Source organism: Mesoplodon mirus, assembly GCF_964341445.2.
Source record: "Mesoplodon mirus genome assembly, chromosome: 6".
NCBI classification, from domain to species: domain Eukaryota; kingdom Metazoa; phylum Chordata; class Mammalia; order Artiodactyla; family Ziphiidae; genus Mesoplodon; species Mesoplodon mirus.
In genome coordinates, this window is record NC_138982.1 from 15,806,842 (window position 1) to 15,834,280 (window position 27,439).

Sequence of the window (27,439 nt, forward strand, 5' to 3'; positions counted from 1 at the left end):
CCAAACTTATAATTTCAGTTCCCAGTACATAAACAGACAATGCTCTTACTTGTTTTTCCATGATACTTTGATTCTCCCTGAAGTTTTAATTTTACTGCCCATTGTCATATTTTTCTATTCCCTTTTACGCCTGTGAATACAGACTCAATCATTTACTTGTGCCAATTTTCTACGCTGTCATACAAATTCTGTGGCAGTTTCCTCGCAAATGATGGACTTGAAGTGATCAATCCATCGCGTGTCTTAGAGCAACTTTCTCTTCTCCGGTTAAAATCAGGAGTGGGTTTAAGTGAGCCAGAGATTTTTGAGGAAAGAGATTTCTGTCATGAGAGGAGTGACTACCGTGAAGGGAAAAATATCTCAGTGAAAACTTCTTTCATGTTTCTGTTGACAGTTCTTTTTTTCAAGCAACTGAGTCAGTTATAATTTTTAGCAAAATTTAATTACATGCAGAGAGTAAACATCTGGAAATCATCTTGGGTAATCAGTGTGAACTTATACGGTAAATCAGAGACTTATATGCCAGAGTTTAGAGATTACAATCTTAATAATCATTATTCATAAAAACCTTTGTTTTCAATCTGTCTTTAAGAAATAATTAGAATTCAAGGCATTCATGAAACAGGAAACTTGCCACTTTTTTTCTTACTTTATGTATATCTCCCTCAGGACAGTGGGGGTTTTGGAAGAGGGAGTTAAGTACTGGTTTGTTTTTGGTGTGTAAGCTTTTGTCTTTAAGTCATTTATTTGTGAAATTTAAGAAGCAGTAGGGATTCTAAGTCAGGCAAGTAAGCTGGAAAACAATACAACTTGAAAATTACCCAGGCGTGAAATCCCCTTGATCTAAGGAATGCTTCCAACATTAAGTTCTCCATAAGCATGAACTATAAATGATAACATTCCAAAATTAGTTTTTTGAAGGAAGGCTCATAACAGGAAACTCGATCATCTGAAATTAACCCAACCTACCTTCTTACTAACCTAAAATGATAGCCTCCGCCCCTACCCAATATGACCTAAAAATAATAGATTGCATCTCACACCAATGTAACTTGGCTTGAGCCCAAGGATTAATACATACATGACACTCAGAATTGCATCCAAAAGAAGAAGCAGCATTCTCTTTCTTGTGAGCTGTCACAGCGCGGTAAGCCTCCCTGGCTCCGTAATCCTAATGAATGTTCGTCGTCTACACTGTGTTCCAGTGTGAAATGCAGAGCGGCAACACTCTTTGCTGTGACTCTCAGGAGGCTGCAGTTTCAGAAGGTGTGTCTCAAACTCTCTATTCTGAGTCTTCCATTCTCAAAGGGATTTTGTGTCTTCACTCTGAAAGCTGATAACCTGAGGAATTAAAAGGCTGAGACAGGGAAGAAACACAAGGAAAATGCTTGTTTTTATTTTTTCATTTTACACGAGATAGTCGTATGGATATAGACCAGAAAATGCTAGAGGTAGGAGAATAATCGGTTTAAAACAGTGAAGAGTGGGGAGAGACAAGGAAGAGATGAAGGTGTAGAAAATAATGGAAAACAGAAAAAGTGACCAAAGGGCAGAAGCAGATAGCAGGGCTGCATACTGACTTTTGTGGGCCTTGGGAACTTTTGCCTTATGGGTTTCATTCTCCATAAGAAAATATTAAAAATTAGATTTTACTACAGCGTTGGAATAAAGGTGAATATACTGATATTTGTATTAAACTGTTTTAACCTGAAAGGTCATGTTTTTCTGCTGATTTTAAAAGAAATAAAAACATTTTTGTGTGCTTCTAAATTATTATGGGCCCAAGGCACCTTTCCCCTTTGCCTAGTGGAGAAGTGGGCCTTATAGGTAGAGTGAGGGAGGGGGAGTTAGCAAGAACTCTGCTCAGAAGTGCGGGGAAGAGTTTAAACTAGCAACGTAAAAATTAAATAAATACAGATAGCAGTGCCTCACCATAGTCTAGATCTAAATTATGTGTTATTCCTAATCACTCCAGCTAACTGTTATTGAACAATTACCATGCGTTAAACACGTCACATGCTGTATCTCACTCATTCCACACAACAACCTGAAAGTTAAGCAGACAAAGATGTGCCTTGAAACCTTAGGGCCCCTCACTTGCTCCGCTTCCTTCCAAGCCTCTGTACCCAGTTTTTAAGAGGGTCTCTCAAGATTGTATATGCGTCAAGACCTACAAAACCTGAACTTGTTCGTATAGGTGTATATGTATAATCGGTGTATGGACAGACAATATCCCCCCAATTCACTGTTCAGCTCACTGAAACACAGAAAGGCTAAAGGATTTGTAGATTGTTCAGAGTCACAGGACTACTGGTTAAAGGATAGACTTAGGGAGATTGAGTGTGGCTAAAAAAAAATCTTGATTCATAGGTTAGAATCAGATTGGATGCAAAAATAAGTGCAAGGTGCCCAGAACTCCATTCTCAGCCTACGTTTCCCAGGTAATCTCTTTAACATCTCCGGCTTTAGCTGTCACCCCATGGCTGGTGACCATCAGATGTATAGCTTCAGCCGTTTCAGTTAGGATGCTTTCAACTGCCATTAATAAGATCCTCACCCAATGATCATAAAAGATATGAAAACGCTCATGTGAGAGGCCATCCAGTGGTAGAGTAAGCTTCCAAGATGGCTGATGCACAGATTCAACAACATCGTCAAGGAAACAGGTTTTCCCTCTGCACTCTGCAGTCTTCAGTGCTGGCCTCATCCTGTAGCTTAACACCTTTGTGTCTGTAGGAAAGTTGTCAGCAGCACCAGAGCTATAGGCTTCCTCATCCAAATCCACTGAGAGAGAAAGCCTGGCTTCCCATGCCTTTCCAGAAGCCTCCTTGCCTCTCATTGATGGGAATTAGATCACATGCCTATTCCTGAACTAATTTCTGGCAAGTAGGATACTTTTAGATCAATCAGGCCTACCTTCGAGATGAGGCCAATTTCCTAATTCACTGAGAGAGGAGTGGAATGGGTGTTGCAGAGTTGGCAACAGTGTCTGCAATGTGAGCTCCGACCTGGTCTGATAAGTGCCCAGCAAGCATCTCCCAATCTTACCATCCACAGTCATATTTGGTGCAACATGTCCAAAGCTGAACTCATAGTCTGCTTCTAGAAACTGCTCTTCCTCCCATGTGCCTTATTTGGAAAAATACAAAACCAGAACTCAGAAAATAACCTTCAACTCCTCTTACTTCTTCACCCTCCCCATTGCCCAGTCAATCATCAAGGCTACTGCCCGCCAGTATCCTCAGCATCACCCTATTTCATCCCCTCATTACTCCTTACTTGAATTATCATAATATCCCCTTACGTGGCCTCCTTTGACCCATATCCCCATTTGCTACCAGAAGTATGTTTCCAGATGGAGTAATAAGGGAAAGAAAGCTCATGTCATTACTTTAAATAACTTCCATTAGTAGCTCCCCATTAGCTTCTGGATACAACTCATTTATTCATTTATTCAATATATACTTACTTGGGGTCTCCATAAGACAGAATCTGGGCTCAGTGAGATGGATAAAAGGATGAATAAAATCAATGGGGTCCCTGCCTTCACTGGGGTTTACAGTCTAGGGGACTTTGGAGGGCATGGATAGGAGGCACCTGGAGGGAAGTCCTGATCCAGTTTTTATAGTAAATCAGCACTTTGAGCTTGCACGTGGGAGGGAGCTGGGAAAAGAGCAAATAGCAAGCAGTGTCCCCAGCTCCCAGTGTCCCCAAAATTTCCTGAACCTTAATAAATTACTCATTGTATTGTCCTCATAAGCGTTTGATTATGTCCCCATCTCTCCATTTAGACTATTGTCTTGTTCAACTTTATATCCCCAAAGACTAAAATTTCTGTGCAGCTTATTTTTCATTTCATCAATCTGTTTATTTATACCCTGCCTTGGTTCCCCCCCACCCACCAAAAAAATATTTGGGGCTGCCTGATCCACAGTAGAAATGCAACAAATATGGAACAATTTTACAAGTAAAAAGACCCCGAGACCCAGAAGCTTAAACCTGTTGACCAAAGTCAACCAGGTAAAATTCTTCTGAAAACTTTTCCTGTGAAAGTTGGAAGAGTTATCACGAAAGGCAAGTTCTCAATCATAGGAAGTATCTGAAGACAGGCTGGATGTTGTGGGTCATTGGTTATTCTTAGGTTCTTGTGGTCTTGTCCAAGCTGTGATTCTACAAAGCACAGTACAGGTAAGTGATTTACAATACCTTAGAGAAGTTCTTAACTTTAAATACATTTTACAGTGATTTTATCTCTCAAGTTCAAGATTTTAGATATTTTAGGGAATTTTTGGTTAATACCTATAAATAATATTTATATAAAGTTTAATAGTCTCCAGGCCAATACATACTCTAATGAGAATCCAAAAGTATGTTTACCTAGATAAATTTACCTTTTAGAATATGAATGTGGGGCTTCCCTGGTGGCGCAGTGGTTGAGAGTCCGCCTGCCAATGCAGGGGACACGGGTTCGTGCCCCAGTCCAGGAAGATCCCACATGCCGTGGAGAGGCTAGGCCCGTGAGCCATGGCCACTGAGCCTGTGCTCCGCAACGGGAGAGGCCACAACAGTGAGAGGCCCGCATACCACAAAAAATAAATAAATAAATAAAAATAGAATATGAATGTGTATAATAAAGATAGCACATTTTGAATTTTGTCCACAAAAGCAGTTTCAAGTGAGTGAGTTGTGCTAAATGCCTTTAAAGAATAATGCAACTTCTGGAAATCCCATGGAGGCAGCCAAAGTTGTCAATGAAATAAGAATTAACCTTGAGGGATATTTTAATATACGAATGCTCCTAATGAGTATGCTAAAATCATGTGAAATATCTCTCATCAGTATCAACAATTTGTGAGGCTTATCACGTGGATGGAATACTGAGGATATGAAGGCATTAAATGTCCAAAGCCATTGCCTTAGGATGCCCCTTGGATTCTTAAGTGCAATTTTTATTTAATTGGAGTTCATAACTTTTCACTGGACATTCTACCTCCAAATTATAATTAAAGTAACTGTGAAAATTATTGTTCTTATTTTGACTGTGTGACCAAAATTTCTGCCGTACATTTTGTATGGAGCAGGGTGAAATTATTCTGTAAAAAAATAAAAATAAAAAAATAAAACTTTGAAGACATTTTGATAGAATTTACCTCTCCTAAAAACTTTCTGGTCTAATCCACGATATCTAGCTGAATAGCATTGCCTACATTCTTCTTTATCTATTAAAGAGTTATTTGTAGACTCTACGATGAGCCTTCTCCTACCTCTCTAGAAATGCCAGAAATACTACTAAACCCATGAGATATAGTAATATTTTTCTAAAAAACACCTAATCAAATTTCTCCTTTCCAGGCATTTTCTTCTTTGTGGAAATGAGCTGCAAAAGACCTGGCAATTCAACTCTCAATTATAAACAAAGCCTACTTATCTTAAAACTTGGTCAAGGCAGAACTCAGTCCACAAATCTCTTTTCAAATTGTGCCTAGTAATTTGCTTTGTGTTTGTGGAAAGACACAGCTTGTTAATAGTAGGGCTCAACTGCTAAACTTAGAAAGAGAGTCCAAGAGGAAGAACCCAAGGTAAACAGAAACTTCCAAAAGTTGTAAATAACAAAAGACACACAGATGAGGTGTGTTTCATTGAGTTGCCACATCATAGGCTCATAGTAAATTAGTACAACATGGCTCAAGATCTATGTGTACAGTTTCTCCTATTACCTAACACAATGTAGACACACTTATCACACTCCAGTCCTTGCCTTCAACTAAGAAAAGTAAACAGTGTCATGACATCATTCACAGCCAATCACAGCACAGCCACGAGGACGAAGGAAGTGTTGGGAGAGTCCTTTTGCAGCTGAGAGACAAGGTGAGAGACAGTATGTTTGATAAGTTGTCCTAACATATTCCTTGGGGGTTCTGAGCTGTATTTATAAAGTAACATTTGTTGGTGGCTCAAAAACTGTCCTAGGAGGTGGGCAATATGTCACGTTCCAAAGAGGAGTGATTGTGGTGATGGACCTAAGGTGACCAGGAACAACCTTTGTTCACTGTTCCATCACATGGCTCTATAATAAATATTAGTCATCCAGTGTACACATAGGATGTGGTGAGGCTTCCTGTTGAGGGCAAAACCTTCTTCCAGAGATCAGAGTACACTCCCTGTTCTAGGCAGATCCCTAATCAGATTTACTATCTTTACCTTGGAAAAAACCACGGCTTCCCCATTAAGTAGAAGCTGTCACAGAGCAGCAGCATTGGCGCCTATATATTACAAGTTCTCCTTTTTCCTTCTGAGTCCCAAAGAGTTCATGGTTTCCTGGTTTTGATTAAACCAGATTGTATGTTAAAGTTGTGCTTCTCTCCCTTATCTAGCCTCCCCTAATTTAATGTAAAATGTTCCAAATGATCTCACCCTGTGGCTTCATTGACTAGAGATACTGCAAAATCAGAAGGCACCTCTATTATACTAGGAGGCACACGCGCATTTTATCAGACTCTATCTCTTCTGTTCTCTACGAGAACACAGTTCTCTCAACACAGGTTTGTAGATCCTTTACTGGACTTCAGAAGTTTTAAAAAAAATAGACACTATGATATCATCAACCACACAAAATATTGTATTATTTCTTTCGCTGATTTTTACTTAAAAATGTAAATATAATGTGGTTTTGACTTTTTCCGTACAATAGAATAGCCTGTTACCTTAAAAATTCTCAATATAGGACACATCATATGCTATCTCTTCCTATTCAAAAAAGTAACAGTGAGTTAGAACTGACAGAAAGAACTGACACTTGATAACTACTTGGGATTTATGGAGAAACAAAATAACATGTTATATACACAGAGCAAATCCTCTGAGCAGCTTTACTGACCAGCCATACACCCACTTTATAGATACTGCCTCATAGAGGATGAAGCCTGAGCCAAGTTAGATCCTTTCATTGTGACTGTTGCCTTTCTAAGAAGGATTGTAGAGTTTTAAGGAAGGCCAAGCACCCTGTTTGGGCAGCCTGGTGACTGTAGCAAGACTTTCTCTTAGACCCCAGCCCATCCTTCACTCTCACCAGGCACTTCACACTTGCTCCGATCCTCCTAGATGGAGCGAAATATTAATAATTAGAACTCATTGGGTAGCTGGAGTCTCTTGGTATATTTTAAATTCCTCCGCCTTCAATAAAAAGCTCTCTCAGTGACACTGACTGGCATTTAATAAGATGTACAGCTGGTTCTGCATATAAGGTGCCTGAAAGTTGCCACTGTGTCTTAACAACAAGTAAAAAGCCGAACAGACTGAAAAATCAACAATTCTTCCTGGATCCTTAAGAGCAGGGAGGACACAGGGCTAATCACTGCCCCCAAGATTGAAGAGAGAGACATGCGAACACAGGGAGCTGCTGCTTACCAGAACAGAGACTCAGGAGTACGTCTGGGTAGGAAAATTCCCTGATCTGTAATTAATGAATTGCTGGAGGCTGAGTGAGAAAAAATATGAGAGTTAAAAACTCCAGGGGCACCCAGTCATACGGGGACCCCAACAATATTGTAAGATTTACCTCCAGGAGCTTGACCAGTTTCCCACAGTAAATTTGGGGGGAAATCCTCTTGAGCTCCCTGCAGGAGGAGGGGAAAATAAACCATTTTGAAATATGCCAGAGCATTTTGTTCCTAACAAGCCCTGCCCTCAGGTGGCACTATTTCACCAGACCCTACCTGCTAGGGTATTATCACAACCTAACTGACATGGGGAGGGGAAATACCCAACTCCAGCCCACTCTAGCCATCCTGACACACCTAAGAGGGGAGAAAAATACAGAGAAACACTTTTGAAGTCCATAGTCTAGAAGCATAGGCTCACTGAAAGACTGAGATCTAATCATAGGAGTATAGAACACTTCCCCTCTCCCCACACCTCACTGTCACATTACTAAAGGTTTATTTACAGCAGTTCCTTTTATCTAGTACATTATGCCTAGCTGTCAACAAAAACATACAAAGCATACTACAAGACAAAAAATTTGAAGAGATAGAGCAATCATCAGAACCAGAAGTGGCAATGGTATTGGAATTATCAGACCAGGAATTTAGAACAACTATGATTAATATGCTAAGGGATCTAATAGATAAAGTAGAATAGGTGGGCAATGTAAGCAGAAAGATGTGAATCCTAAAAGAAGAACCAAAAAGAAATGCTGGAGATCAAAAATATTGCAACAGAAATGAAGAATGCCTTTGATGGGCTTATTAGTAGACTGGACACAGCTGAGGAAAGAATCTCTAAACTTGAGGATATCTCAGTAGAAATCTTGAAAACTAAAAAGCAAAGAGAACAAAGACTGAAAAGAAACAGAACAGAATGTCCAAGGACTGTGGGATAACCAAAAAGGATATAACACATGCATAATGGGAATATCAGAAGGAAAAGAAAGAGAGATAGGGACAGATAAAATATTTGAAATAATAATTTCAAATTTCTGAAATTCATGAATGGTATTCAAAAACTGAGAATTTCCCCAAATTAATGTCAACACAAACGACATATCCAGGAAGCTCAGAGAACACCAAGCAGGATTAAAAACAAACAAACAAAAAACAAAAAAACCCAAAACTATACCTAGACATATCATTTTTCAAACTACAGAAAATCAAAGAAGAAGAAAAAAGTCTTGAAAGAAGCCAGAGAGAAAAAACCTTGCCCACAGAGGAACAAAGAAAGATAAGAACTACATCCAACCTCTCTAGAAACCATGCAGGCAAGAAGAGAGTAGATACCAACCTAGAATTCTGTACCCTATGAAGTTATCCTTCAAAAGTGAAGGAGACGGCTTCCCTGGTGGCGCAGTGGTTGAGAGTCCGCCTGTCGATGCAGGGTACACGGGTTCGTGCCCCAGTCCGGGAGGATCCCACATGCTGTGGAGTGTCTGGGCCCGTGAGCCATGGCCGCTGAGCCTGCGCGTCCGGAGCCTGTGCTCCGCAATGGGAGAGGCCACAACGGTGAGAGGCCTGCGTACCGCAAAAAAAAAAAAAAAAAAAAAAAAAAAAAAAAGTGAAGGAGAAATAAGGACTTTCTCAAACAAAAATTGAGAAAATTTGTTGCTAGTAGACCTGCCTTACAAGAAATGTTGAAAGAAATTGTTAGAGAGAAGAAAAATAATATAGGTCAGAAACTCAGATCTACATAAAGAAAGGAAGATCATTGAAGAAGGAATAAGTGAAGGTAAAAAAAAAAACCTTTATTTTACTTATTTTTAATTGATCTAACAGATAACTGTTCAAAATAATAATAGCAACAATGCATTCAATTATGTATGCATGTGTATATTGCTCATGCATATATATGCTTATGGATGCGTATATATAAATGAACTGAATGACAGCAATGATAAAAGGGATGGGAGGGAAGAATTAGTATTATTTTGTTATTATAAAGTACTCACACTACCCATGAAGTGGTAGAGTGTTATCTGAAAGTAGGCTTGGATTAGTTGTAAATGTATATTGCAACTCTAGGGCAATCATTAAGAAATGGAAAAGAAAAAGCATAACTGATATGCTAAGAAATAGGAGAAGATGAAATCACATAAAATGCTCAATAAAACCACAAAAGGGGGCTTCCCTGGTGGCGCAGTGGTTGAGAGTCCGCCTGCCGATGCAGGGGACATGGGTTCGTGCCCCGGTCCAGGAAGATCCCACATGAGCCATGGCCGCTGAGCCTGCACATCCGGAGCCTGTGCTCCGCAACGGGAGAGGCCACAACAGTGAGAGGCCCGCGTACCGCAAAGCAAAACAAAACAAAACAAAACAAAAAAAACACAAAAGGCAGAAAAAAGTGGAAGACAAAAATAGGAACAAAGAACAAGGACAACGAATAAAAATCACAGTAACTAATATAGTAGCTATTAATCCCACTATATCAATAATCATTTTGAATGTCAGTGGTCTAAATGCACCAATTAAAAGGCAGAGATGGTCAGAGTGGATACAAAAACAGGACTCAACTATATGTTTTCTACAAAAATTCCACTTGAAATGTAAAGGTGCATATAGATTAAAAGTAACAGGATAAAGAAAAATATACCATGCTAACGTTAACCAATAGAAAGCAGAAGTAGCTGGACTTCCCTGGTGGCGCAGTGGTTAAGAATCCACCTGCCAATGCAGGGGACACGGGTTCGAGCCCTGGTCTGGGAAGATCCCACGTGCTGTGGAGCAACTAAGCCCGTGTGCCACAACTACTGAGCCTGCACTCTAGAGCCCGTGAGCCACAACTACTGAGCCTGCACTCTAGAGCCCGTGAGCTACAACTACTGAGCCCTCGCTCCACAACTGCTGAAGCCCACACACCTAGAGCCCGTACTCCACAACAAGAGAAGCCACCTTAATGAGAAGCCTGCACACCACAACGAAGAGTAGCCCCCGCTCACTGCAAGTAGAGAAAGCTTGCATGCAGCAACAAAGACCCAACATGGCCAAAATTAAATAAATAAATAAATTTATATAAAAAGAAAAGAAAGCAGGAGTAGCAATATTAACTTTAGACCGAACAGAAATCAAAGTGAGGAAAATTATTAGGGATAAAGAGGGGCATTACATAATGGTAGGGGCCAAGTCTCTGAAAAGATGTAACAGAGCGTCAAACCTCATGAGACAAAAACTGATAGGAGAAATAGATGAAACTACTATCATAGTTGGAGATTCAACACCCCTCTAAAAGAAGTGGACATACCTATCAGACAGAAAATTAATAAGGATATAGTTGAACTCAATACTGCTATCAACCAACTGGATATAATTGACTCTTTCATAAAACAACAGCAAAATATATGTTCTTCTCAAGCTCACATGGAACATTCCCCAAGGCAGACCACATTCTGGGCTATAAAATACACCTTAGCAAATGTAAAAGAATAGAAATCATACAATATCTGCTCTTGGACCACAATGGAATTAACTAGAAATCAATAACAGAAAGATAACTGGAAAATCCCAAAATACATGGAAATTAAAAAACACACTTCTAAATAACACATGGGTCAAAGGAGAAATCTCAAGAGAAATTAAAAATGAGATTTACATCTACCACACACCTAAAATCCAGGATTGTTCTTGGCCAGAAGTCACTCACAAGCCTGAGCAACTGCTCAGATCACTGAGATCCATCTATGGACAGTTCCATCTTACCTGTACCTTAGTCCTCAAGCCAGCCATCACTGTTTCCTTTACCTTGGTTTGCCTACTTCCCTCTAATCTCTGGGAAACTCTTCCTACTTTACTGATCTCCCTCTGTTCTCTATAAGGCGAATGTCATGTCTCAGACCTCCAACCACGTATGCTATCACAGTCAGGACCAACACCAGGATGCTAGGACGCCCAGGCCTAACTATCCACCCTCATCTCCTTCAGCTTTATAAGGGCTGCTCTGAGGCCATTGTAGATTTGCCCATTTGACTTTATTCTGATCTTGTGTCCAGAGTTTAATGGGGGGAAGGTGAAGGTACCTTCTGTCAACCTCAAAACCTATGGTCCTCAGTCAAAAGGATTTCAGGGACAACTGATCCCAGAGAGCATCCACTCTTTTCCATCCTTACCCCCAATCCAAGATTTTATCTGAGCATCATAAAATAATATCAACAGCCCTTCTCTGTTTCAGTCAGTTTAAGTCAGTGATTTAGTGATTTTGCACTTCCTGATACTTTAAAGGACTTTTGAAACAGAGTCCTAAAATTTCTTTTGACCTTGTTAAAAGAGTTGTTTTGGAACAACTTTAGAAAAGATTCCAAGATGGGATTGGGAGAAAAGAGCTATAGACATAATATGTTTTATATTCAGAGTTTCTTCATATCAGATAAGATTATTTTATAGAGAATTTCTCTTATATTCTTATTTTTTAAACCACATTTTTCTTGCTGAGATGTGTCCAATGGAATTATTGAGCCCTAAACTTCTTTCCTACAAGGGGCAGAAAGTGTACTTCCTAGAGAGAGATGACATCTCTGAAATGGAGCTATTTGTGGAAATTCTTAAGTCTCTCAGGGGGACTTTTTCTTTCACTCAGAAGGATCGACCACAAAGCAGGTGGTCCATGCTCTGGTGAGTTCCAGGGCTAGCCTTTGACAAAACTGAGTAACTGGCAAAGTTAGACTTTGCCAAATCCTCCTACACATCCACACCCACGGCCCAGACATACACCAAACACCACGAACCCTAGTCTGGCCAATGTCCAGAAACCTCCCACCTTCCTTCTCCCCTTTCTGTGAAAATATCCCCTCAGGAGGCTTACCTACTCTAAATAGAGGAAATAGGATCACATTACAGAATATTGAAAGTCATTGGAGGTTTTACAGTTTTAAAAACACTAAAAGTCATCTAGTAGAATTCTTTTCAGAGCTGTTCATTTGTAATGTTTTAGCTGCAAAACTCTTTCTTCAAAAGAAAACTTGAAAGGAAGAAAGCAAATAATACAGATTATGAATATATATCAAAGAAAAGCAATATATACACAAAAAAATCAATATATAATTAAGACAATCAAGAGCTGCTAGAGCCCTCTCCTTCCCTAGAGGGGAAACTGAACATCCCCAGGGTTAGAAAACTACCAATCTAATCCAGTCTCTTCAATTCACAGATGACGATCTTGAGCCCCAAACTGAACCAACTTGTCCAACATTGCCCAATGAAACGAAGACAAGGGTCAAATGCTCTTCAGGGACATGTCCTTACTATCACCGAGCCTGACACAGGTCCTCAGAGATCCTGCAATAAATGTCAATTATCTGAATTCAACAATTTATGCTATGGTGTTAATGGCTGGCACCATCTTTATACATTACCCCTCTTAGCGGTGTTTGCTTTCATTTGAACAGGATTCCGTTCCTTACATCAAAGAAAGGAATATCTAACAGCAAATATCCAGATGTCACGATAGGCTTGTTGGTACAGAAAACTGAGTGTAGAATAAAAAAACCTCCAGAGAGGGCTATACTGTCATTTGAAAATCATGTACAATTTTATAATATAATTTGTGTGCTGGGTCAGGGGCCGGGGAAGAATCAAAAGCAATACTTGTTGTTTTCATAAAAGTATCTAAAATAAGAAAACCTAAACCAAAGCATACTGACTGGTCTGATGTGCTAAAGTTAGAATGAGGAAATATTCAGAGTTGGCCCTTCAGGGTAGGACATGTTTGTTAGCTACTTGTGATGTTAGCACCTGTGTGGTACAATACACTCTATGTCACAACATGAGCAGAATGTTTTCTGTTTCAAGATGAGTGTAAGTTTTATTTTAAAGTTTGCCTTGATATTACAGTAATATAGTACAAAAATAAGGCTTTCAGGCCTTCAAAATGTATTTCTGTCTCTTATTCTATTTCTTCCTGCCCATAAATTGAGAAAGTTGCAAGAAATAAGTGGGGGTTATCGAAGTAAATGATGGCAGGTATTATACTGTGAACAAATGTATCAATGGAAAATCAACAAAAATTCCATTTCTTGGAGATTTAGAAAAATTGAGTCTTTGGAAAAAACAACTACACTACCCATCACCACCAGCAGCCTCACTCATTACGCAACCAAGCTGACTATATACGTTCCCTTCAGTCCTTCTCCTTTTTACATTGTTACTATTATTGGAGTGTGGTTTGTTACAATGGGAAGAAAAAAAGAAACTCATGTCAATTATGGTTTCTCATTTATTGCAAAAAAAAAGAGATTCAACTTCCCAGTGTGTTGTAAATCCCAACACTCAACAGCTCTGTGTGACTATCATCTTGATAGTCAAAATCATGCAAATCTAATATAAAATGCTATGAAGTTGTTTATTTTTCTTCAATTCACTGGTGTCGGCAACACATGAAATTGAATAAGGAAGTCACAAGGGTGGTGAAAGTTTTCTATCTTGAAGTTAGAAGTTAAAAAAAAATCCATTTTACATTCTGTGTTCTGTCAAAGCTATAGCTGGCAAGAGAATTAAGAAGAAATTCCAAATTATTTTCCTGTCCAATTCTACCATCAAATGACGAACATCAGTTTTTGCTCTCAGTCAAATCATTGTCCTTTTCAGCCATTTTGATGGCTCCATCAAAAGGGTGTTCTGTTCAACTGTTTGCTCATGTGTCCAGAGATGGTGGGGAGGGAAAAATTCTATAGTGGATCCTTAGACAACATGGGTTTGAACTGCATGGGTCCACTAATAATGGATTTTTTTTCAAAAGTAAGTACTACAGATTACAGTACTACATGATCCGTGGTTGGTTGCATCCAGGGATTCGGAACCATGGATACAGAGGGCCAACTGTGGAGTTATACTGGATTTTCAATTGCCCTAACCCGCACCTTGTTCAAGGGTCAGCTGGATTTTGTGAACTATGCGAGACTATCATTAAGGCTTAAAGTAAAAATGATTAGAATGTCTGCGGAAGGTGCTCCAACCATCAGAATTCTTGCTGAAAATCCAAGAATAAAAGTTAACTTTTGTTGCCAAATATCAGCCTCCAAATCTGGCCAAGGCATCTGCAGGAAGACCTCAGCCTTGCTTCCAGAGCACTAGACTGTCTACCTTGCTTTGTGAAGATCTGCATGCTCGTCACATATTTCTAGCCTTTGCTGAGTTCTAGATTTTTTGAGAAATATGATTAGCTGCTTTCAAGAATTTAAAGATTCAGTTGCCCTATTTTTGGAATGCAGAGAAAGGGTTAGGAATAAGTCTTCAAAATACTTAATAATCAGTACTGCATGGGCAAGGACAAGTGAGGACTCAAGCTGGCCACAAATAATAGGTATGGCTGCATTGGACTGTGTGTAGTGAATACCAATTTTTTCACCCTTCAAAAATAACAATGAGAACGAAACATAGGTATCAACATGGAAAGATGTCCAAGTTAGAGACAAGTGAGAAAATAAAGTTGAATGATACTATGTATAGCATGGCTCCATTTATAAATGTTTAGAAGCATCTAAAGAGACTTACAAAATACTCCCATAGAATTTTGACAAACATGTGCAGAACCTTGGGCAATAAGATCTCCTGAGGCTGATTCCTAAATTCTAGTCCTGATTCTATCATGTTGCTTAACCCTTTCATGCCTCAGGTTCTGTACAATCAAGGAGTTAGATTAGAAAATCATTACACCTATCTACAGTTCTAGTTTGCTGTGAGTGTAACAGTATTCTTCCTTAGTTTCCTTTTGTGAAATAAGGGGTTAAAAATAGCTTCCTCAAAGATTATTGTGAGGCTTTAAACAAGCAGGTTTGTAAAAGTCCTTGGTAAACTTTTATATTATATTATATTATATTATATTATATTATATTATTATATTATATTATATCAATAATAATCCATAGCCTTAAAAAGCCTCCACTACCATTTATTAGTTGTTTGTACTAGTTCCTCCTAACTTCAGCTCAGTTGGGGATATTACCTACACATATTCTTTATCATCAAACAAAGAGCTTTAGATTTAAGGTTATTTCAGGGGCTGAACCATATCAAATGTCAGCCTCAGGAAGAAAAATCTATTGCAGCAAAGTTGACAATTAACCTCTGAAAAGTGAATCCCATTTTCCCACTGATGTCCTTAGTGAAATCAGAATCATGTTTCCCAGAAAATATTTCAGTGGATCAGGTGACAAACTCATTTTCCTATTTGAAAAATTATAGAAGTCAGATTAATCTTTGCAGGGTCTTTGTCAACTAAAATAGTCTATGGTTCTGATTGTATTTTAGGATTCAGTCCAGGAGGTACTCTCCCTCAAACTGAGGTGACAATGAATGGGACCCGCTCAGATTTCCATAGTGCCTTAGGAATGTGTATCCTTTCTTGATGTCAATCCAGTAAAGTTGAGTTTATTCCAAATTTGCTTCTTATTAAACTGTGTGAGAACAGAAATAGGATTTGGTGATGGATGTCACTGAGTAAACAATTTAATATAAAGAACTTCCTAACAGCCAGAGTTGTCCAATATACTGGGTTGGCCAAAAAGTTTGTTCGATTTTAAGTAAAAATAAAAGACATTTTTCATTTTCACCAAGAACTTTATTGAACAATGTATTTATTAACCGAATGAACTTTTTGGCCAGCCCAATAGAAATAGCCTGCCATTGGATGAATTGAGTTCCCTGGGAGGAGAAACAGTCAGGAGAGGGATCTCACTGATTGTTGGGGAAGATTGTCTATTTTGTGTAGGGTACTTGTGTTAATCTTTCAACTCCTCTAATGAATTGTCATCATGCTGAGAACAAGTTTTTTCCTTTGGCTTGTTTCTGGATTTCTGGACACATTGTAGACATTCAATAAATATATCTTTAAAGAATGAAGAAATAACACAGAGAGGAAACTTGCATTTATCAAGAGGGGCATAGGGAAAGTTTAAGATCTCTTAATTGTGAAATTCTTGGAAGGGTTCATTGTCCCTTGGAAAAGTAAATTCAGTAGTAAAAGTGCAATGTCATAGTGACCGTTTTGAAATTTTTCAGAACTCTTTGCTACCTCCAGACAGTTGTCCATTTTTTCTTTCAGTTGTCTGCTTAGACTATTCACTTTCTTTATAATTTCAGGCCCTAACTTTATACTTGAACCTTCTGGAACTAAGAAATCATTCTTTTCGCTGCACCATGTATAATATTTAAAAGAGCTATACTGCCAAATCATCTTTTACCAGTGGAAGCCACATATTGATAACAAAAAACGCTTGATTCCAAAAAGTTTGAAGTCTTACATTATGGCAAATAAATCACAAAGTTGGTAACTTCTGAACTGTACAAAACTTGTCTGATTCGAATAACATATTCTTGAATCTCATGTTATTCTTGAGTCCATCCAGTACCCTGATTTGCTCATGTCTGTGTTTCACACCCTGAGTCTCAACTCTTTAGTTGGTGGTAAAATCAATTTAATGGGTTACAAACCAGAATTTTTGAAAAAAAAAAAAAAGAGTGAAATGGCAAATATCAGAATGCATCATATCTAATAAGGTGAAGTATTTTTTCACAAAACTTTTATTTTAGTAATTTAGATTTATGTGTATGTGTGTATATACATGTGTTGTGATGTAAAATAGATTTCTTACAATGGATCATGAATGAAAATAGTTTTGAAAACCACTGGTTTACAGGCTGCTCCAGGACCCTTAAAATAATGTCAACAGTATGTCTCTGGCTTAAAAGGTCCACTCACTACCCAATTGTCTCAGAAGATTCTTTTGATAGATAATCAGGCTTATACATGGTAAAATTACTCAGTTCAAAATTTTTTATCAGCAGTAGGAGGAACAGATGACCCAGTTCTCAAAGTTCATGCACTTGAGCCAACTGGAATGAAAATAAGAAGTGTAGGATGTTATTTATTTTACATCATCCACAGACGAACGGAAGGACAAGTGCTTCATAGCGCCAAGGGTCCCGACATTTATGACCTGCTTCCTTCTCTGGTGTCTATACACAGGCATCCTTCCTTCCCTGGATTTATCTTTGTTGCCTTTCTTCTTTCTATCTTAATAGCCCACTATTACAGTCTCCCTTATTTCTTTTTTTCAGGCACTTGGCAAATATGGGAGGCAAAGTTTACAATAGTTAAGTATTTCTAAGCATCTTACTTTTAAAAGGTTGTTAGAAAGGAGCCCTTTCATCTACCCTCCTGACTTTTTTTTCCTTCTCTTCCCCCGCTCTCCCAAAACCACAAGAGAAGTAGTTAAGGCCACTCCTGTTGCTTAAAGTGGGCTCTGTCTCCTCTAGAGTGGAAAAGATTCTATGTGTGCTGGCAGTAGTTGGAATAAGTCAAAATCTTTAAAAAGATAAGTGAATGTAAACAGTTTTAAATTACCTTTTTAAATGTTCTTTCAGTAGCTTTACATAGCTATAAATAATATACAGTTCACAAGAAGAAGAAAGTTGATTCTTATAAATATTTTATTCTTTCAACAGAACTAAAATGTTGAATGCATTTCACTTGGTAATATATTCTCCATTTAGTGGTGCTTTTCAAAAAAGCTTTTTTTCCCCCCATTTCCATCTTATCAGTATGGTGCACAGAGAATATTTTACTTGAGGCTGAATCTATTTTCCCAATTTTTTTTGGAGTGTCTATTCTCTAAAGAAAGTATTATTAAAAGCAGACTTCTTCAAAATGGACTTTAACAGTAATTATTTTCTTTGAATATGAGAAGGATATTTTGATTTCCCAAATGCACGTTAACTGAATTCTTGAACTGGATCCTTTTGTGGCTGAATTTTCTCTATTTTTTTTCTGTAATAGAAACATGACATTGCCTCCGAGAGAATGCTGAAGCTTAAGACTCCTTGGTACGTGTCTTGCATGAACTAAAGCCGAGGATATCAACTTCATTTTTCTACTCTGCTGTGACTTCTAGAGGTCACCAGTAACTTTTGAAATATGGACATGCTCAGTTTATCTTCTTCTTCTTTTTTTTTTTTTTTTTTGCGGTACGCGGGCCTCTCACTGTTGTGGCCTCTCCCGTTGCGGAGCACAGGCTCCGGACGCGCAGGCTCAGAGGCCATGGCTCACGGGTCCAGCCACTCCGCGGCATGTGGGATCTTCCCGGACGGGGCCACGAACCCGTATGCCCTGCATCGGCAGGCGGATTCTCAACCACTGTGCCACCAGGGAAGCCCTCAATTTATCTTCTTGTCAAGCTCCATGAAACCGCTCTTCAGAGACAGCAAAAACAACTCAAGTTTTCTGTGAAGGGACCTCTGATGGTGGAAAAGACATTTTGTTTTGGGGGGCCTCAGTAACCTCCACTGTATAAAGTAAGAAAGTTATCTAGAATAAACTCCAAGGACTTTTTTTTTTTAACTTTCTAGCTCTAAAAACGCTTTGATTCTGTTAACCAATACTTAATCGTCAAGTTGACACAACCAATTTTTACATTATTGTTGTGCTACAAATGTATTAGTTTATTTTTATGCTGCCTAGAGTGGACTTCTTAGAAATATATTGAATTTCATTGTATTATATGTAAATCTGAGCATTTGTCAATGGGAGAAAAAAGAGGAAAGCTAACACTGGCTCAATTATTAAATAAGCAAAGCAAAGACACTGGAGGAGTGTAAGAAAATTTCACAAGGCCAGAACGAAGACAACCTTTGAATTTCTTCTCTCTTTTGTTGAGACAGGTGACCTGTAAAATGTGCAAGATCAGAAAAGACTCACAAATCAGATGGTCAGGACAGTGGCAGCCCACGCCCACAGGACACAATACAATTTGGTCAAGGTACAGTAGTTTGGTTGTTAAGAATCTTATCTTTCTTCTAGTAGCTATATAAACTGTTTGATGTGTTTGTTTCTTCAAAGGCTCAAAAAAAGGAAAAGTTGCCAACATGATTCCCAAAATAATTAATGAAAACACGGCTCAGCCAGCAGCAGCTGATTTGAGTTGACCAGCCTGTACCTCGAGGCAACAGGAAAAAAGATCCTTGCAGCCCTCTCCTCAGGCAGGAATGCTGCCATTATCTTGTTCCCGATGGAGAAACACCTCCCCACACATTCCCATGGATTGCTGAAACTAAAGGTCATTTTCCTCCAATCTAGAAAACAAGGTAAAGGGAACTAAGGTAGGGAGCTCAAATGTAAGTTTTGAGAAGCTTCCAGAAGCCTTCACTTCTGCCTAGAAACTTCTCAAGAGGAGGCCTAGGGCTAGGGAGATAAACAGTACTATCACATTACTGATCCTAGAGATGTTTTCCCCACTCCCATTTGTCTTTGAAGTAAGGTACCCAGAAGCAAAAAAGAAAAAAAAAAAAAAAAGAAAGAAAGAAAGAAAGAAAAAGAAAACAACAACTTGGGATAGACACAGGAACTATATTACATAGATCCCTATCTCCACCTTACCAATCTTTTTTTTAAGTTTATATATTGAAATTTTTCAATATACAAAAGTAGAATAGTATAAAGCACCCCCATGTACCCATCACTCAGCTTCAACAATTGTCAACTCCTGGCCAGTCTTGTTCATCTCCACCCTTCCCACTACCTGCCCCCCTCCCAGATTATTTTGAAGCAAATCTCACACATCACATTATTTCACAGATTTTAGAGATGACTTTTCTTTTTTTTTCTTTTTTTTTGGGGGGGGTGGTTTGCAGGCCTCTCACTGCTGTGGCCTCTCCTGCTGCGGAGCACAGGCTCCAGACGCGCAGGCTCAGCGGCCATGGCTCACAGGCCCAGCCGCTCCGCAGCATGTGGGATCTTCCCGGACCGGGGCACGAACCCGTGTCCCCTGCATCGGCAGGAGGACTCTCAACCACTGCACCACCAGGGAAGCCCTAGAGATGACTTTTCTTGATGACTTAATTCTAAGTCTTTCATTTTGCAGAGGTCAGGAAATCCAAATGAAGGAAGCAAAATGAAAACTTTAGGTAAAATTATGACTGTGATTAAAATAAATTATATAAACTTGTTATAACCTAAGTGGAATTTTCATTATATCCAAGAAATGGATGTCTGTTAACCATCAGGCAGTCAGCAAATATTTATTGAGTGTCTCTTATGTTCCTGGTTCTGAAACCATGCACCTCAGATTGGGACTTGAATTCATGTGCTGGGACTCGAATCCAGCCTAAACCTTGACTGGGACTTGAACCCGGCCAAAACCCACAGTCTTCCAACTGAGATCACACACCTGGTTTCAGGACTTACTGAAGCTCAGGTTCTTGATGTCTCATCGCAGAAAGAATTCAGTGAGAGACAAAGTGATAGGTAAGAAGTGGATTTACAGAGAAACACACTCCACGGTTTGGACCATCTCAGAAGATGAGAAAGTCCTTGGGAGAAACACACTCCACAGACAGAGTGTGGGCCATCTCAGCAGGTGAGAAAGGCACCAGGGTATGGGGTTGTCAGTTTTTATATTGATAGGTAATTTCACAGACTAATGAGTGGGAGGAGTATTCCAGCTATTTTAGGAAGGGGTGGGGATTTCCAAGAATTGGGCCACCACCCACTTTTTGACCCTTATGGTCGGTCTTGGAACTGTCATGGCACCTGTGGGTGTCATTTAGCTTGCTGATGTGTTACAGTGAGCCTATACAGAGGCTCAAGGTCTAGTGGAAGTCGACTTGTTCGCCATCTTGGACCCATTTGGTTCTAATCAGTTTATGTCATATCCTTGGGCTATGCCATTCTTTCAAAGGTTGTACCCTGCCCCCTTCCCTCCTGTTTCATTTCTGTCAAATCACAAAGCCTTAAAAAAAAGACCAATGGCTCTGATATATGAATATACAGTTATTTTCCTAGGAACAGACCAAAGGGGGGGAAAAGTAGAAGTACATGCACATCATTAAAGAAAACAGGTCTTTGTGGTCACAAAGTTAATAAGCTTTTATTATTTATTAGAACTCAAAAACAACATGAACTTAATTTATTAGACATTCTCAAGGATAATAAATAGAAGATCTGAAATCACCCTTAGACATTTGGTAAGGTTTTTCAGTAGATTTTTTATCTAGCAAAAATAAAATACCTCAGAAGACAAGGCCCTCCTGATTTTAATAGGGCTACCTTTTCCCAGCTAGCCTTCTAGGAGCAAATGCAATCTTGTCCACACAGACTTACATGCACCTACATTCCTGCAAAGAGTGCAATAAAGGTAAAGATGGGACTTCCCTGGTGGCACAGTGGTTAGGAATCTGCCTGCCAATGCAGGGGACACAGGTTCAAGCCCTGGTCTGGGAAGATCCCACATGCTGTGGAGCAACTAAGCCTGTGCACCACAACTACTGAGCCTGCGCTCTAGAGCCTGCAAACCACAACTACTGAGCCCACATGCCACAACTACTGAAACCCGCACGCTTAGAGCCGGTGCTCCGCAACAAGAGAAGCCACCACAATGAGAAGCTCGCATGCCACAACGAAGAGTAGCCCCCGCTCGCTGCAACTAGAGAAAGCCCGCGTGCAGCAATGAAGACCCAATGCAGCCAAAAATAAAACAAATAAAATAAATAAATTAAAAAAATTTTAAAACCCTTTCTTTAAAATAAATAAACAATAAAGGTAAAGATGAAGAAAGGCTTCATTATGGGGCCACTTTACATCTTTACATTTCAAGATGCAGTTCTTTACAATCTAACAGCCTATCTTTACAAGCTAGTAGTGAGGTTTTCTTTAAAAAAAAATAGCTTAAGAATAAAGATTCTCTTATCTAAAAAATTTATTTTTCTTTCCTTTCTTCAATATCAATATTCTATTTTCTGATGAGTTGAAGATTTCTCTTGTCCTAAATTGGCTCATTAAAAATATCCATAGGCTTCCAAATTTACTTTAACTTGAAAAAATTTTACCTCAGTTTTGAAAGAACTGTCTCCTCCAAACATTCCCACTTCTTCTGAATGCTCCCTACCTCAGGGAGAGCAAAGTTTCAGCTTTCAGTAACTCTGAGCACAGCTCTCTGCCTCAGACTAGACCCAGATTCTCACAAAACCAAAACAGAGACGGGATGGGACAGGGAATTCTCATGAGGTCTCACTGAGAAACTCATAGTAGACCCTTTCTGATGTCTTCTAGCTCTTAGACAGTTTGGACACAGTTTTGTTTTATGGCAGAATCTGTATTAATTGTTAAAGTTCTTATATTCACAATCATAAGCATTTTTCAGTGTTCATTCATTGAACCAAAGTAGAAATTTAAAATTTTGGGGGGGAAAGTTTACTTATATTATAAATAATATATTTTCATCATCCTCAAATGTCTTGAACACAAACTGAATGTTTACTAAATAATGCTTTGTGGTTCTTGAGTCAAATGTTACTAAAACTTGGTATGTTGAGAAAATTGAGTAAAAGAAGCTCCACATCGAGGGGAAGAAATACTTCAAGAATTTTCCATGAGTTGGTATGTCTTCAGATTGAAAAATATGTAAATATGAACTTCTTTGACCTCTTCATGAAGTAGATGTTTTTCTTTGAAAAAGAATTATTCATACAATTAGTTATACCATAAAGAAATCTTTTTAATTCCATCTTTGCTAGTAATTACAGGGCTATTTTTCATTCCCACCTCCAATATTGACATACCATGACATGCAACATGCGGCCTTATAAAATCAAAATGTATTCAAAAGCCCTACAGAGAAGGACCTGGCAGTCAAAAGGGGAGCAATCCTTGCAGAATATTCTGATGATAAAAATAATGCCAGACTCATGGACTCTTTAGGGACTTAATGTCCAGGTTATATAGTTTATAAAGTCTTACATTTATAAATGAGATAATTGGGACCCAAGGGCATTATGCTGTCTACCTAAAGTTGTAATGGCAAAAACCACTTGTTTATATCAACAAACCTTTACTGAACATCTGCTCTATAGCTGGCGCTAGAGATGTTTTGGAATAAAGAGATGCAAGCCACAGTTCCTGCCCCTGCCTTCCCTGCCCTGCCCAAGGGGTTCACAGTCCAGCAGAGATGACTATCTAGGAAGCAGATGTACAGAGTGATAGGCATCTTGATGGAGGAATCCACAAGGTGAACCCCAAGACCCAAAGAGCAAGAAATCAGGTAAAACTTTCTGGATGTGGTGGGCTTTGAGCTGGAAATAAAGGAACTGGTCAAGAAAGGAAGAGATCAGAAGAAGAGGGACCGGCTCCTCGGGTCTTTCTGCATTCACATCAGACCACATCTGCTGTTAAAATATTTGGAGTCTGAGTTTGGTTTTTGTCTGTGAATGATTGTTTCTCTAGGTCAGAATATGGTACTAAAGGAATGAAAGCCATAAAGGGAAAGAAACCCAAACCAGCCACTTAAAACAAGTCTCCCACTGACCACAAGGGGGAGAAGATTAGAGATGGCTGGGTTCAGGCAAATCACTCATCACTCTTGCTAAAAACTACCAGTAAGCAGCTTCCATGGGCAGAACCTTCCTATAAATGACAGTTTGCTTCCTGACTTATTCATTTTATCAGTCTGTGTTCCTTTCAACAATCACTTTGACATGTAGGTAGAAAATAGGAAATCTTCAGGATAGAATATGTAAACCACAACTTCATTAATTCAAGCATTTATTGAGCTCCTGTTATTTGCCATGTCGATTTTTTAATGATATTTTAATCATACTTTTAAACCTTTTTAAAGGGTTCTTGGTCTTTGGATTTCCCCCATTTATTTATGTGTTTATCCAGCCCCAACCTTGAAGGCATTCCTAGTCTAGAAAGATAGTTACACAAAGAACTCCAGGACGATACTGTGAAAATTACATTGCCCCACGGAAAAGAGTGATCAAAATATAGAGGACGGAGCCCTGTGGATTGAAGGAGACCAATAGACTAAGTATTGATGAAAAACAAGATGAAGAGTGGCTGCAGAACACCCGCAGAACAGCCATAAATGACACAAAGTTACGAAAAGTGGGATTTCTGGATATTTTAAATTTGTGTGTAGTGCCAGAATGTGTAGAGTTGGAGAGTGGTGTCAGAAGTTTATTTAGTCATTTATGGAGGCTGTGGGCTCTTCCCTGTCCTCTAGGCTCTGAACAACTGGCGATCTTCTGGACCTCTGGAAGAGAAACCTCATTTCTGACCAAAATTTAGGACTCATGGTCTGACAAATATATGAGGAAAATGCGTCGAAGATTTTAAGTCAGGGTTGTCACAGAAAATCCAGGGTGTATGGTTGCAATGGCCAGCAAAATTCTATGGGCTCCCTGAGGGGGAAAAGAATCAGGAATTCCCTGGTGGTCCAGGGGTTAGGACTCAGTGCTTTCACTGCCGAGGGCCAGGTTCAGTCCCTGGTCAGGGAACTAAGATCCTGGTAACCGAGTGACACTGCCAAAAAATCAAAACAAAACAAAATAAAACATTCCTCATGGGCAAGGAAGTCCTTTGGCCTAAAAATAAATGTGATAAACAGAAAATTATGAATCAATACTGGGTCACTTCAGACCTAGTTCAAACTGATTCCCTGTCAGTTGCACTCATTAAGCTCAACTGAGCAAAGTAATTTTCCAGTGTCAATGGATCCCACATTAAGACAATATTATAAAGACTTAGCAAAGAGCTCTGGTTGCTGGAAAATCTAGAAGTTGCTTTTACTTGTTTTTCTCTAATCTATCCCAGTCTACAAATATTTATATTTTCACCAGCATTTACTAGAAGAACTATTCACCAGATATTTCCAACTCTCCGCAATCTGACATGTGGTCATATTGCACTTTGTCGGCCCTTTTTGGTTGGCTCAGGCCATGTGACTATTTCTAACAAACAAGATGAAAAAAATGAAATAAATCAGAGCATATAATTGCTGTTTTGAGAGTCCTCAGATCACTCTTCTTTTTGGCACAGAGGTCAATTACGTTCAAGATGGCAGCTGCTCTGTTAGCCAAGGTCAATGAGAGAAGACAAAAAATGTAACCTTTGTCTCAGCGTCTGCAGCCAGACCTAATTTCCTTCAAGACACATTCCCACAGCCTGGTGTTTTCAGTGACTGCCATTGCCTTTCTTGTATCACCCCAAGACTAAGCAGTCTCTTCATCTCACTTCTCTCCCTTAAAATGACAGGCTAGAGGGCTTCCCGGTGGCGCAGTGGTTGAGAGTCTGCCTGCCAATGCAGGGGACATGGGTTCGAGCCCTGGTCTGGGAAGATGCCACATGCCGCGGAGCAACTGGGCCCGTGAGCCACAACTACTGAGCCTGTGCATCTGGAGCCTGTGCTCCGCAACAGGAGAGGCCACAACAGTGAGAGGCCCGCACACCACGATGAAGAGTGGCCCCCGCTTGCCACAACTAGAGAAAGCCCTCACACAGAAACGAAGACCCAACACAGCAATAAATTAAAAAAAAAAAAAAAAAGACAGGCTATCATCTCCAAAGATCAAATTCGTTTATGTCCCCAGTTGACTTCTTAGAAGTGTGTTTACCTATATGGGAGATATTTTTCCTTCTCTTTGGTCTACGACATTGACTAAATATCAGAACAGAAGCTGTACTAGGCAGTAAAATGACAACCAGCAGGAGTAGCACAGAAGGAAGGCCAGAACACTTTAAATACTACTTTGGCTCTGAATTTTCATGACAGAAAAGAAAAAAGTAGAGAATTATAATTACTAAAACTTATTGAGGCCTTACTGTGTGTCAGGCACTGTTCAAAATGCCTTTCACTTTTTTGGTTTGTTTTGGGGTTTTTTTGGGGGTGGGTTGGGTTTTTTTTGCAGTACGCGGGCCTCTCACTGTTGTGGCCTCTCCCGTTGCAGAGCACAGGCTCTGGACGCGCAGGCTCAGCGGCCATGGCTCACGGGCCCAGCCCCTCCGCGGCATGTGGGATCCTCCTGGACCGGGGCACGAACCCGTGTCCCCTGCATCGGCAGGCGGACTCTCAACCACTGCGCCATCAGGGAAGCCCCAAAATGCCTTTCATTTAACCCTCACAACAACTGTATAGATAGGTATGTTACTACTGATTTAACAGCTGAGGTTATCAAGGCTCAGAGAAGTTGGGTAACTTGCTCAAGGTCACCCAGACAGTAGAATATTGTGACAGGATTTCATCCAAGATAGCCTCGCTCCATAGTGCATGCTTTTGACCATCACTCTACACTCACCGCCTCCTTAGGAATTGGGTGGGAGATGGGGAATATGCTTTTTATATTTTGGTGTAGCATTATTAGGCTTGAAAAGTTATTGGGCTTGAGGAGAGGCCGTGTTCTAACTCCTTTGTGAATGATTTTTATTTAATTCCATTTACTTATCTCACAGTTTTGTTTTTACTTAACTTTCCATGTGTTTTTTGTCTTGTCTCTGTAACAAGCTTTTAACCTTCTGAAGACAACCCTTTGAAATCCTCTAGTGCCTAGAACAGTGCCCCTTGCATAGGTCAGGAATTAGTTGCTGATTTGAGTTTCAATGAGCACGATTCCATCACAACTTCCTTTCCTCCCTCCCATCCTGCCCTGGGCTTTTTTTTTTTTCTTTTTAATCCTTTTTTTAAAGGCTTTACCTTTTTAGAGCAGTTTTAGGTTTACAACCAAATTGAGAAGGAGGTACAGAGATTTCCCATATACCCCTTGCTTCCATAACCTCCTCCATTATCAAAATGTACCATATCACTCACCAGAATGGTACATTTTTTACCAAGAATGAACGTACCTTGACACATTATAATTACCCAAAGTCCATTGTTTACATTAGGGTTCACTCTTGGTATTTTATTTCTTTGGCTTTGGACAAATGTATAATGACATATATTCTTCATTAGAATATTGTACAGAGTATTTTCACTCCCTAAAAATCCTCTGTGCTCCGCCTATTTCTCTCTCCCCTCCATTCCTACCAACAATAGCACACCCACCCCATCCCTGGCAACCAGTGATCTTTTTATTGTCTCCAAAATTTTGCCTTTTCCTGAATGTCTTACAGTTGGAATCAAAAAGTATGCAGAGTTTTCAGATTGGCTTTTTTCTGTTAATAATATGCATTTAAGATTCCTCCATGTCTTTTCATG

General features: G+C 39.4%; 1 long non-coding RNA gene across 1 annotated transcript in view; it reads right to left on the reverse strand.

The window, feature by feature from the left end:
• Nucleotides 1–3,545: 3,545 nt before the first annotated feature.
• LOC309806658 overlaps nucleotides 3,546–27,439 on the reverse strand; it is a 33,069-nt gene continuing 9,175 nt past the window's right edge. The window contains exons 2-4 of the long non-coding RNA XR_014294415.1: nucleotides 7,559–7,616; nucleotides 7,408–7,477; nucleotides 3,546–4,170 (exon numbers count right to left, since the gene is read on the reverse strand). This is a non-coding gene — a long non-coding RNA (uncharacterized lncRNA). The remainder of the gene's footprint in view (nucleotides 4,171–7,407; nucleotides 7,478–7,558; nucleotides 7,617–27,439) is intronic.